Genomic DNA, 13,870 nt, shown 5'->3' with positions numbered 1-13,870 from the left:
CGATTTAGTCAGTTCGGCGAAGTCTTCAAGGAAGACAGTAAGTTTGTATTGGTTGTCCTGTACCTTGTTGTTTAACTCTGTATTCGTGTATTGCGGCTGCAATAAACTTCGTCTACAAGCAACAAGTTTCGGACTCGCCATATTGGTGACCCCGACGTGATCTGGACGATCACCGACTGAGCAGGAACCCGACGCCTCGTTGACGATGACCGAGCAGGGCACACCGGAGTCAAGCGCGGCAGGCGTTCATCTTCCGTTATTTTGGACATACGCACCGCAAGCTTGGTTTATCCACGCCGAGGCTCAATTCCATATAAAGAAGGTGTCGGACGAATCCACGAAGTACTTCTACCTCGTCAGCGCTCTATCGCCGGACACAACCAAGCGCGTGATGCGGTTCATCGTAAATTCACCTGCGGAGGACAAGTACGAGGCCATGAAGAAGGTATTACTGCGAACCTTCGGGTTTAATAAGCATGGTGGTGCGGCAAAACTTCTGCACCTACCGGATCTTGGAGACCGACTGCCTTCCGTCCTCATGGCCGAAATGATGATGCTAGCCGGTGAGCATACGGATTGCCCGATGTTTGAACAGGCATTCCGCGAGAAACTTCCCGAGGATGTCCGACTGCTGCTTACGGATTGTTCTTTTAAGGACCCCGAAGCATATGCAGCGAAAGCGGACGCGCTCATAGCGGCAAAAAACAAGGCAAGTGGTTCAATCAACAAAGTCTCGACATCGGTGACCACGCCACAGCGACGGCAAGATGGCGCCACGTCTCCCGCCAATTCTCCGAAAGCCCGCCAAAAAGATCCGCACAAGCGCGGCTGGTGCTATTATCACCTACGATGGGGTAACGAATCCCGCAACTGTCGTTTGCCTTGTACCTTCGCGGGAAATGCCTCGGCCGATCGTACATAGGGGCAGTTACGATTGGCCAGAACCGGCGCCTCTATGTCCATGATCGATTCACGGACACAGAATTTTTGGTAGACACGGGAGCCATCGCCAGCATAGTGCCGCCGACCGACCTCGAAACCAGATCGGGTAAGACAGGTCCCACCCTCATCGCGGTTAATGGCAGCCCAATTCGCACTTTCGGTACACGGAAGATGTCCCTTGTGTTAGGCCTCCGCACGTACGAATGGCCATTCATCATAGCCGACGTCAAACAAGCGATCCTGGGCGCAGATTTTCTCTGGGCTTTTTCACTGGTTCCTGATGTCCGCGGTAACGACCTCCGACCCTCCGCCGAAGATGAGCACGTCGCTCCGACAATCGCCTCCTCGCCCAGCCCTACTGTCCAGGCCGTCGTCGCGGCCCCCGACTCATATGCTGCGATTCTGGCAGAGTTCCCAGAGCTGCTCGTCCAACGTTTTGACGCACCTTCGGCTAAGCACGGTGTGGTCCATCACATCCGCACCGAAGGCCCTCCCGTTTTCGCTCGGGCCAGGAGACTACCGCCAGACAAACTGGTGGTGGCAAGGGCGGAGTTCAGGAAGATGGAGGAAATGGGAATTGTCCGTCAGTCTGACAGCCCATGGGCCTCGCCGTTACACATGGTCTCCAAGGCATCTGGGGGGTGGAGGCCATGTGGCGATTATCGGCGTCTCAATGCTGTCACCACGGCTGATCGCTACCCCATACCGCACCTACAGGACTTTTCATCTGGGCTGGAAGGAGCGGTGGTGTTTTCCAAAATCGATTTGGTGCGAGGATACCATCAGATTCCGGTGAGACCGGAGGACATACAAAAAACTGCAACTATTACTCCGTTCGGGTTGTTTGAATGGTTGCGTATGCCTTTCGGTTTAAAGAACGCGGCACAGGCTTTCCAGCGGCTGATGGACCGCGTGGGCCGGGGTTTACCCTTTTTGTTTATTTATTTAGACGACATCCTGGTAGCCAGCCCCTCAGTGCAGGAACACCAGGCCCATTTGCGGACCGTGTTCCAGCGGCTCCAAGACCACGGGCTCATTATCCAACCCTCCAAATGTCAATTCGGCCTGCCTGCCCTCGATTTTCTAGGGCACAGAATTACTCCTGCCGGCGCCGCCCCTTTGCCCGAGAAGGTGGAAGCTATCCGGGCTTTTCCCAGGCCCACCACAGTAAAAGGGCTGCAGGAGTTCGTAGGCATGGTTAATTTCTACCATAGATTCGTTCCGGCAGCGGCGCGAGTCCTGCGCCCGCTTTTCCAATGCCTTGCAGGGAATCCGGTAGAGTTGTTGTGGTCCCCGACCGCAGAGTCGGCTTTTACGGCAGCTAAGGCAGCCTTGGCAGACGCCACCATGTTGGTCCATCCGAGCCCCTCCGCCCCCACGGCCCTGACGGTTGACGCCTCTGACGTGGCGGTGGGTGGGGTTCTGGAGCAGCAGGTCGGTGGCCGTTGGCAGCCTTTAGCGTTTTTCAGCCGGCAACTAAATTCGGCCGAGCTGAAATATAGCGCATTTGACCGAGAGCTTCTAGCTCTCTATTTAGCTGTCCGTCATTTCAGGTATTTCCTCGAGGGCCGCCCATTTGTGGCATTTACGGACCACAAGCCATTAACATTTGTTTTTTTGAAATTGTCTGACCCATGGTCGGCCCGCCAGCAGCGGCACCTGACTGCTATCTCCGAATTTACCACAGATGTCCGTCATATCGCGGGTAAGCTTAATGCCGTTGCTGACGCCCTGTCTAGACCTGCTTTTCCCCCTATTTCGGCGGTGGACTGCGAAGTGGATCCCCAGGAGCTCGCGGAGGCACAGCTCCTAGCGGATACCGTTTCGGCTTACCAGTCCACCACTTCGGGATTGAAGTTGGCCCAGGTAGCTTGTGGGTCGGAGGGCACGAAAGTCTGGTGCGATGTTTCTCTTCCTCGTCCCAGGCCGGTAGTACCGCCCTCCCTTCAGCGCCGGGTTTTCGATGCCATTCATGGGCTGGCGCACCCGTCCATCCGCTCCACCTCTGCCTTGGTAGCAGCGAGGTTTGTCTGGCATGGCCTGCGGAAACAGGTAGCGGGGTGGGCACGTTCCTGCGTGCCCTGTCAGACCGCTAAAGTCCAGCGCCACGTCCAGCCCCCCGTACAGGATTTCGAGGTCCCGGCTTTTCGTTTTTTCCACATCCACGTGGATTTGGTCGGGCCTTTGCCTTCCTCCCGGGGCTACACCCACCTCCTCACGGTGGTGGATCGGTTCACCCGGTGGCCAGAGGCTTTCCCATTGTTTGATATCTCGTCAGCGTCTTGTGCTAGGACTTTGGCCCTTCATTGGGTAGCTCGTTTCGGGGTCCTGGCAGTTATTACAACTGACAGAGGGCCACAGTTCACTTCGTCCCTCTGGGCCGCGCTGGCGGAACTGTACGGGTCCAAGTTACAACCCACAACTGCATATCACCCCCAGGCAAATGGACTCGTAGAAAGGTTCCACCGCCAACTTAAGGCGTCCCTCAGTGCAAGGCTTGAAGGCCCGGACTGGGTAGACCAACTCCCTTGGGTTCTTTTGGGCATCCGGACTGCTCCTAAGCCAGATCTCGGTGCGTCGTCCGCAGAGCTAGTATATGGCTCGACACTTCGAGTACCCGGAGATCTGTTTCCGGACCCTTCAGCCCTGCTCCCTACAGTCCCATCAGCGTTAGCATCTCTCCGGGAACGGGTGGGCTCCCTGGCTCCAGTGCCGACTTCACGTCATGGGTGTCCCATGGTACATGAACCGTCTTCCCTGAAGGACTGTGAGTTTGTTTTTCTGCGTAAAGATGCCCATCGCGCCCCGTTGCAGAGGGTCTATCAAGGGCCGTTCCGGGTTTTACGTAAGGGAACGGCTACTTTCACCTTAGACATGGGCGGCAAGAGTGAACTCGTCTCGGTGTCCCGGCTCAAACCTGCCCATTTGGACCCGGATCAACCAGTCCTGGTCGGTCAAACCCCTAGGAGAGGCCGACCTCCGTTAGTTCCGCCCAGTCCAGAAACCCCCGTTCCGACAGTTCCTCCAGGACCCCCCGTTTCGGCAGTTCCTCCAGGACCCCCCGTGCCGGTAGTTCCTCCAGAACCTCTCGTTCCGGCTGTTCCACCAAGTCCGGAACCTCCGGCTCCTGTGGTTCAGGCTGTCCCTCTCCGTACTCGTTATGGTCGCGAAATCCGGCTCCCAGCTAGGTTCCGCACCTCGGGTTCTGGGGGGGGGGTCATGTAGCGACCATAGAGAATGGTCCAGGTCGTCGAACCCTCGGATTGGCCAGCGAGGTCACGTGGGAACGCGACCATGGGGATTGGTCCAGGGAACGACATCGCTGATTGGCCAGCGATGTCATGTGCGCGTTTGGCGCCCGATTTAGTCAGTTCGGCGAAGTCTTCAAGGAAGACAGTAAGTTTGTATTGGTTGTCCTGTAACTTGTTGTTTAACTCTGTATTCGTGTATTGCGGCTGCAATAAACTTCGTCTACAACCAACAAGTTTCGGACTCGCCATATTAGTCACATTTAGTATTTTGTTGCATATCCTTTGCATGCAACGACTGCTTCAGAATTCATTATGCTACCACCATCAGCAGTTGTGTAATCAATGAAGCCAGTACCTTCAGCAGCCATACATGCCCAGGCCATAACACCCCCACCACCGTGTTTCACAGATGAGCTCTTGCCAACACTCTGAAATACGTTAATCTTCATCTCATCTGTCCACAAGACCTTTTACCAGAACTGTGGTTGCTCTTTTAAGTACTTCTTGGCAAACTGTAACATGGCCAACCTATTTTTGCGGCTAACCAGTGCATCTTGCAGTGCAGCCTTTGTATTTCTGTTCATGAAGTCTTCTGCGGATAGTGGTCATTGACAAATCCACACCTGACTCCTGAAGAGTGTTTCTGATCTGTCAGGTGTTTGGGGATTTATCTTTATTATGGAGAGAATTAGAAACATAGAAAATAGGTGCAGGAGTAGGCCATTCGGCCCTTCGAGCCTGCACCGCCATTCAACATGATCATGGCTGATCATCCAACTCAGTATCCTGTACCTGCCTTCTCTCCATACCCGCTGATCCCTTTAGCCACAAGGGCCACATCTAACTCCCTCTTAAATATAGCCAATGAACTGGCCTCAACTACCCTCTGTGGCAGAGAATTCCACAGATTCACCATTCTTCTGTCATCAGCTGTGGAGGTCTTCCTTGGCCTGCCAGTCCCTTTGCGATTAGTAAGCTCACTAGTGCTCTCTTAATGGTGTTCCAAACAGTTGATTTTGGTAAGCCTAAGGTTTGGCTGATGTCTAAGTTTTATTCTTGTTTCTCAGTCTCATAATGCCTTCTTTGACTTTCATTGGCACAACCTTGGTCCTCATGTTGATAAACAGCAATAAAAGTTTCCAACGGTGATGGAAAGACTGGAGGAAAGACTAGATGCTGAGAGCTCTCTTATACCTGCATTAAGGAGGCAATTAAACACACCTGAGCAATTACAAATGCCTGTGAAGCCATGTGTCCCAAACATAATGGTGCCCTGAAATGTGGGGACTATGTATAAACACAGCTGTAATTTCTACATGGTGAAACCAAAATGTATAAAAATGGCCTTTAATAAAATCTGACAATGTGCACTTTAACCACATGTGATTTTTTTCAATTACAAAACGCAAATTGTGGAGTACAGAGGCAAATAAATAAATGATGGGTCTTTATCCCAAACGTTATGGAGGCCACTAAGTGCTGTCAGTGACTCTATTTTTTCCACTCAGGCAATCAATTCCAGTAATTCAGTATTGAGTGAGTAAGGTCCCCAGAATCTCTCTAACTCTCCTCCCCTACCGTAAATCTATGTCCTCCAGTTTTATCTATCTGATATGCACTATCTATGGGACAAAGTTTCTTCTCATTCGACAAACAGAATTAGGCCATTTAACCCAATGACCACTCTGCCATTCAATCATGGCTGATCTATTTTCCCCTCACAACTCCATTCCACTGTGCTGAAGTACAGTGAAAAGCTTTTGTTGCGTGCTACCCAGTCAGCAGAAAGACAATGCATGATTACACTCGAGCCATTTACTGTGTACAGATACATTCAAGAATCAAGATAGCTTTATTTGTCATCCAAAAAAGTTTTTTGGACGAAATTCAGTCACCCACAGTCCAACAATAAAAGCACTAAAATAGGCAGATTACACAATAAAGCATTAAAATAGGCAAATTACACAAAAACACACAAAAAAAGAAACATCCATCACAGTGAGTCTCCTCCAGTCCTCTCCTCACTGTGATGGAAGGCCACAATGTCTTTTCCCTTCCCCTGCTGTCTTCTCCTGCGGTCAGGCTGTTGTGGTTCCAGGCCGCGCCGGACGGTCCGGGGCGGGCGAACACGCTGCCGCTGTTGCTGCACGTCGGGGCGGTCGTGGCTCCCGACATTGAAGCCCCCGCCCAGCAGAGAAAAATCCCGCGGCCTATTTTAGGCTGCGCCGGACGGTGAAATGTCCGCGACCCAAGCCCCGCGATCCGGGACGGGCGAACACGCTGCCGCTGCCGGAGCTCCCGATGTCGGCATCCACGCGGCCCGAGCCTAAGGCGAGTCGCAGCCGCTCCCGCAGCCTCCGAAGACAGCCGGCTCCGCTGATGGTAAGTCCGGTCCGCGGGCTCTGCAAACCAGAGCCCTGGAGGCCGCCAGCTCCAGGAGTTGGGCCGATGGTTGGGCCGCAGCAGGAACGGAGACAACACCCAGAACACAAAGGTCGGGTCTCCGTTCGGAAGGGACACATATTTACAATTTTACTGTTCCCCCCCTCCCCCACACACCCACACATAGTACACAAACACAAAAACACAACATCACATCGACAATTAAGACACAAAAAAACAACAAAACACAAAGACAAATGGACCGCAGGTAAGCCGCAGCTGCTATGGCAGCGCCGCCATTTTATCCCATGATAAGGGAATAACGTTTAGTGCAAGGTGAAGCCAGCAAAGTCCGATCAAGGATAATCTGAGGGTCACCAAAGAGGTAGATAGTAGTTCAGCACTGCTCTCTGGTTGTGGTAGGATGGTTCAGTTGCCTGATAACAGCTGGGAAGAAACTGTCCCTGAATCTGGAGGTGTGTTTTTGCACACTTCGATACCTTTTGCCTGATGGGAGAGGGGAGAAGAGGGAGTGGCCGGGGTGCGACGTCCTTGATTATGCTGCTGGCCTTGCCGAGGCGGCGTGAAGTTTAAATTGAGTCAATGGAAGGGAGGTAGGTTTGTGTGATGGTCTGGGCTGCGTCCACAATTCGCTGCAATTTATTGCGGTAGCTGATGGTGCTGTTCCCAAACCAAGCCGTGAGGCACCCTGATAAGACGCTTTCTATGGTGCATCTGTAGAGGTTGGTGAGAGTTGCTGGGGACATGCCGAACTTCCTAAACCTTCTCAGGAAGTAGAGGCATTGCTTTGCTTTAATCTAAGCAACAAAGGAGAGATTCTTTATGCTGAAACAATAATCAACCCAGTGTTGAAATAAAAGGCAGGAATTGTTGGGGCAAAATGAGCAGGTACCTTTTTGGAAATAAAACAATGCCTGGGCCCTTCAACAGAACTGGCAAAGGGTTTAGGGGCTGAACATTAACAAGGTTCCTATTCACAAAATGCTGGAGTAACTCAGCAGGTCAGGCAGCATCTCAGGAGAGAAGGAATGGGCGACGTTTCGGGGACTGAAGAAGGGTCTCGACCCGAAACGTCGCCCATTCCTTCTCTCCTGAGATGCTGCCTGACCTGCTGAGTTACTCCAGCATTTTGTGAATAAATACCTTCGATTTGTACCAGCATCTGCAGTTATTTTCTTACATTAACAAGGTTCCTGTCACATTGCAGTTCCACCTGCAGATGGAGCTGTTGAGCCCTCCCAGCTCAGCTTTCTCAGCCAAGTAATTAGATATTTGTCGCACCCTCATTTTTTCTTTCATTCCCACCCCCAACTGACTCATTTGGCTGTTTTGCCTCCAAGGTTTCTTACTCCTCTGCTGCATCACCGAGCACTGTCTGACCCCCAGCGTCATTCATATCCACCCAAGAACGTTCCCAGCTAGTGAATGCTCCCTTTGCTCCTTTCCCAGAATCACCTCCCACTTAGGGCTCAGACACAGCTCCAGCCTGTAAACGCTCTGCATTCCAACAACTTCAGTTCTGTTCACTGCCCTTCAGCCCCCTGCCCTCACAGGCTATTTACTCAATCGGTCCCAGTCCAACAACAGTTCTCGTATTCATAGCACTGTGCTCAAAGTCATCACCACCTCATAAACCATCTTTTAATTCCTTCCAACAAAAAGCAGACACACATGACTGAAGCTTAGAAACATAGAAAATAGGTGCAGGAGTAGGCCATTCGGCCCTTCGAGCCTGCACCGCCATTCAATATGATCATGGCTGATCATCCAACAGTATCCCGTACCTGCCTTCTCTCCATACCCCCTGATCCCTTTAGCCACAAGGGCCACATCTAACTCCCTCTTAAATATAGCCAATGAACTGGCCTCAACTACCTTCTGTGGCAGAGAATTCCACAGACTCACCACTCTCTGTGTGAAGAAATGTTTTCTCATCTCGGTCCTAAAAGACCTCCCCCTTATCCTTAAGCTGTGACCCCCTGGTTCTGGACTTCCCCAACATCGGGAACAATCTTCCTGCATCTAGCCTCTCCAACCCCTTAAGAATTTTATATGTTTCAATAAGATCCCCCCTCAGTCTTCTAAATTCCAGCGAGTATAAGCCCAGTCTATCCAGTCTTTCTTCATATGAAAGTCCTGCCATCCCAGGGATCAATCTGGTGAACCTTCTCTGTACTCCCTTGCATTTTGTGCGTTGTGCCTACAGGTTTTTCTTAATCCGGTTTTGAATCAGCCTCGTCTTAAAGTCAGGGCATTTTAGCTCTAACTTCTGAATCTTTAAATTGTAGCAATTTGATACTTGCAATAAAATATGGATCCAGAACCAACATTTTTTTAAATGTCACCAGCGCTTTGCAATGTTGCTTTAGATGGATGAAATGAGAACACCAAAGGAAATCGAGGATCTAAAAAAGATGGAGAGCCTCAGACTATCTTTAATCGGACTTTACCTTGCACTATACGTCACTCCCTTTATCCTGTATCAGTACCCTATGGACTGCTCGATTGTAATAATGTATTGTCTCTCTGCTGACTGGATGACAAGCTGCATGACCGCTGATAACAAAAAGCTTTTCACTGTACCTTGCTACACTTGACAATAAAATCAACTAAACTAATTAGGGTGGCATATCAGGGTGTAGACTGTTAAAAGAGTTAAGGCTTTTCCAAGGAGGCAACATGACTCTTGTCAGCTGATTTCCAAGGTCCTTTTTCTCACTTTAATACCCAATTTTCTCTCAGTTTTGTTTAACAGTGGCCATCCAGACCTCTATTATAAAGCTGAGGTTTTATAAGAAATCCGTCAGGCCACCTTTGGAATATTGGGTTCCATATCTGACGAAGGATGTGCTGACTTTGGAGAGGGTCCAGAGTAGGTTTAGGAGAATGCTCCTGGGGATGATTGGGTTAATGTAAGAGGAGCATTTCGTGGTTCTGTGCCTGTATCTGCTGGAGTTTAGAAGGATGAGGGGAAAATCTCATTGAAACCCACCGAATAAAGGAAAGGCCTGGACGGAGAGGATGTTCCCAGTAGTGGGAGAGTCCAGGAGCAGAAGGCACAGCCTCAGATTAAAAGGACATAACTTTAGAATGAAGATGAGGAATTTCTTTAGCCAGAGGGTGGCAAATCTGTGGACCTCATTGCCACAGATGGCTGTGGAGGCCAAGTCTTTGGGTATTTTTAAACCAGAGATTTGATAGGTTTGTGATTAGTGAGGGTGACAAAGGTTACAGGGGAAAGGCAGGAGAATGAGTTTGAGAGGGGAAATATAGATCAGCCACGATCGAATGGTGGAGCAGACCCGATGTGCCAAATGGCCTCATTTTGCTCCAATGTTTTGTGGCCTTCTCTGAAGAATATTAACTGGCTTGCTGTTGTTACTTGGTTAACATTTGCATTCTGAATTATGATCCAATGGGGAAACTAGGACTTTAAATGCTAATGTTGCTGTCTTACAGTGCCAGAGACTCGGGTTCGACCCTGACTACAGGTGCTTGTGTGTACAGAATTTGTGCATTCTCCCCGTGACCAGCATGGGCTTTCCCTGGTTTCCTCCCACACTCCAAAGATGGGCAAGTTTGAAGGTTAATTGGCATCGGTAAAGATTGTAAATTGTCCCTCGTGTGTAGGATGGTGCGCGCGTACAAGGTGATCACTAGTCGGTGCGGTCATTCAATGTGATCATGGCTGATCATCCAAAATCAGTACCCTGTTCTGCCTTTCCCCCATATCCCTTGATTCCATTAGCATCTAACTCTCTCTTGAAAACATCCAGTGAATTGGCCTCCACTGCCTTCTGTGGCAGAGAATTCCAGATTCACAAATTCCAGGTGAAAAAGTTTGTCCTCATCTCAGATGGCCTTATTCATAAACTGTGACCCCTGGTTCTGGACTCCCCCAACATCGGGAACATTTTCCCTGCATCTATCCTGTCCATTCCTCTTTAAAAAAATTATGTTTCTATAAGATCCCCTAAATTCCAGCGAATCCATGCCCAGTCGACCCATTCTATTATCATACGTCAGTCCTGCCATCCCTGGAATTAACCTGGTGAACCTACGCTGCACTCCCTCAATAGCAATAATGTCCTTCCTCAAATTAAGAGACCAAAATTGCACTCAATACTCCAGGTGCGGTCTCACCAGGGCCCTGTACAACTGCAGTAGGACCTCCTTGCTCCTAAACTCAACTCCTCTCGCAATGAGGGCCAACATGCCATAGGCTTTCTTCACTGCCTGCTGTACCTGCATGCTTACTTTCAGTGACTGATGTACAAGCACACCCTGGTCTCATTGCACCTCCCCTTTTCCTAATCTGACACCATTCAGATAATAATCTGCCTTCCTGTTCTTGCCACCAAAGTGGATAACCTCACATTCATCCACATTATTATACTGCATCTGTCCACTCACCCAAACCTATCAAAGTCACCCTGGAGCCTCATAGCATCCTCCTCGCAGCTCACACTGCCACCCAGCTTTGTGACATCCGCAAACTTAGATTTAATTCCCTCGTCTAAATCGTTAATATATATTGTAAACAACTGAGATCCCAGCACCAAGCCTTGCGGCACCCACTAGTCACTGTCTGCCATTCTGAAAAGGACCCGTTAATTCCTACTCTGCTTCCTGTCTGCCAACCAGTTCTCTATCCATGTCAATACCCTACCCCCAATACCATGTGCTCTAATTTTGCCCACTAATCTCTTGTGTGGGACCTTGTCAAAGGCTTTTTGAATGTCCAGATACACCACATCCACTGGCTCTCCTTTATCCACTCTACTTTTTATATCCTCAGAAAATTCCAAAAGATTACTCAAGCATGGTTTGCCCTTCATAAATCCATGCTGACTTTGACCGATCCTGCCACTGCTTTCCAAATGCACTGCTATTACATCTTTAATAATCGACTTCAGCATCTTCCCCACTACCGACGTCAGACTAACTGGTCGATAATTCCGGTTTCCTCCCACACTCCAAAGACGTACAGGTTTGTAGGTTAATAGGCTTTGGTAAAAATTGCAAACTGTCCCTAGTGTGTGGGATAGTGGTAGTGTACGAGGATCGCTGGTCAGCCAAAGGGCCCCTTTCCACGCTGTATCTCTAAAACTAAGACTAATAAACTCAGGGGTAAGGGAACAGTTTAAGGGGGAAGTTAAGTTCAGCATCTGTGACGTTGGGTTGAACAACATAGTTGAATGCTGGAGCAAAACTCGAAAGATAGCAACACTGTACAGAACAGTTGTGCTAACAGATTGAAGGTGACTCTTAGACAGACATGACCACTGTTAGCAGAAGTGTAAACAAGCTGCTTAGTGGTGTGAGGGGAATGGAGTTGTTGGTCAAACAGGATAATATTCGTTTGCTTGGCCCAGTTGAGTTTCACTGAATAACTTGGGAATAAAGTACAACATCTTGGTCAAATAAATAGTTGCTTAACATCAGTGGTGTTGATCAAGCTAAAAGGCACCTTTACACTTCAGGATAATCAGATCAGGCAGTGCCTTTGCAGATGAATGAATGATCATAGATTAATTGCACGGTTGTAACAATCAAATGTATCGTGTTTTATTTTGGGGGAAGGTAGACAATCTGAGGTCTGAAGAAGGGCCTTGACCTGAAACGCCACCCATTCCTTCTCTCCAGAGATGCTGCCTGTCATGCTGAGTTACTCCAGCATTTTGTGTCTAGCTTCAAACTGAGGACTCGAGTGGCGAGAGTCTCAAGAGGCAGGGGGACCTTTTGAATGAATGAATTGGTAGGAAAATGTGATATCAGGGAAGAGGTGACGGGGCAGCAAGGAAGGACACGAGCGGGGCTTCATAGGTAATCAGTACAAGTCAGTGTGGCAGGAACTAAAATCTGTGCAAGCTTTCAGCTTCACAGTGAAACAAAGGTGGAAAAAGACACAAATCTTTTTCTTCTACATAGCTCGATCTACCCCATCTTCACCCACAACGCAAGATATAGAGGGGCTATTTAATATTTTCCTTTTAAGAGAGTGCAAAACTAGTGACTATGAATACAGCAGAAGATATCAATAAAATCAACGGCAGACATAAAGTGCTGAGGTAACATAGAAAATAGGTGCAGGAGGAGACCATTTGGCCCTTTGAGCCAGCACCGCCATTCATTGTGATCATGACTGATCATCCACAATCAGTAACCTGTGCCTGCCTTCTCCCCAAATCCCTTGATTCCACTAGCCCCATGAGCTCTATCTAACTCTCTTTTAAATTCATCCAGTGAAAAGTTTCTTCTCATCTCTGTCTTAAATGGCCTCCCCTTTATTCTTAGACTGTGTCCCCTGGCTCGGGAACATGGATAGGTGACGTTTCAAAGAGTGCTCGGGTAACTCAGCGGGTCAGGCAGCATCTCTGGAGAATATGGATAGGTGACGTTTCACAGAGTGCTGGAGTAACTCAGCGGGTCAGGCAGCATCTGTGGAGAAAAAGAATGGGCGATGTTTCGGGTCGGGACCCTTCTTCTGTAAAATATGCAATAAAATCAATACTGGTGAAACGTGAACAAAATGCAATTAGAATGTGGTACCTCCTTTTACACGCTGGAAAGCCAGGTAAGAGAAATAGAAGGCGAGAGTTGGGAGGATCACACAGATTTCGGGAGGCACAGTGGCAGCTTGTGAAGCCACTGCATCACAGTGCCAGCCAACAAGAGGAGTTGAGTATAGGAGCAAAGAGGTCCTTCTACAGTTGTACCGGGCCCTGGTGAGACCGCACCTGGAGTACTGTGTGCAGTTTTGGTCTCCAAATTTGAGGAAGGATATTCTTGCTATGGAGGGCGTGCAGCGTAGGTTCACTAGATTAATTCCCGGAATGGCGGGACTGTCGTATGTTGAAAGGCTGGAGCGATTGGGCTTGTATACACTGGAATTTAGAAGGATGAGGGGGGATCTTATTGAAACATATAAGATAATTAGGGGATTGGACACATTAGAGGCAGATAACATGTTCCCAATGTTGGGGGAGTCCAGAACAAGGGGCCACAGTTTGAGAATAAGGGGTAGGCCATTTAGAACGGAGATGAGGAAGAACTTTTTCAGTCAGAGGGTGGTGAAGGTGTGGAATTCTCTGCCTCAGAAGGCAGTGGAGGCCAGTTCGTTGGATGCTTTCAAGAGAGAGCTGGATAGAGCTCTTAAGGATAGCGGAGTGAGGGGGTATGGGGAGAAGGCAGGAACGGGGTACTGATTGATAGTGATCAGCCATGATCACATTGAATGGCGGTGCTGGCTCGAGGGGCTGAATGGCCTCCTC

Source organism: Rhinoraja longicauda, chromosome 11 (genome assembly GCF_053455715.1).
Source record: "Rhinoraja longicauda isolate Sanriku21f chromosome 11, sRhiLon1.1, whole genome shotgun sequence".
Lineage (NCBI taxonomy): Eukaryota > Metazoa > Chordata > Chondrichthyes > Rajiformes > Arhynchobatidae > Rhinoraja > Rhinoraja longicauda.
Note: the sequence above shows the minus strand (reverse complement) of the source record.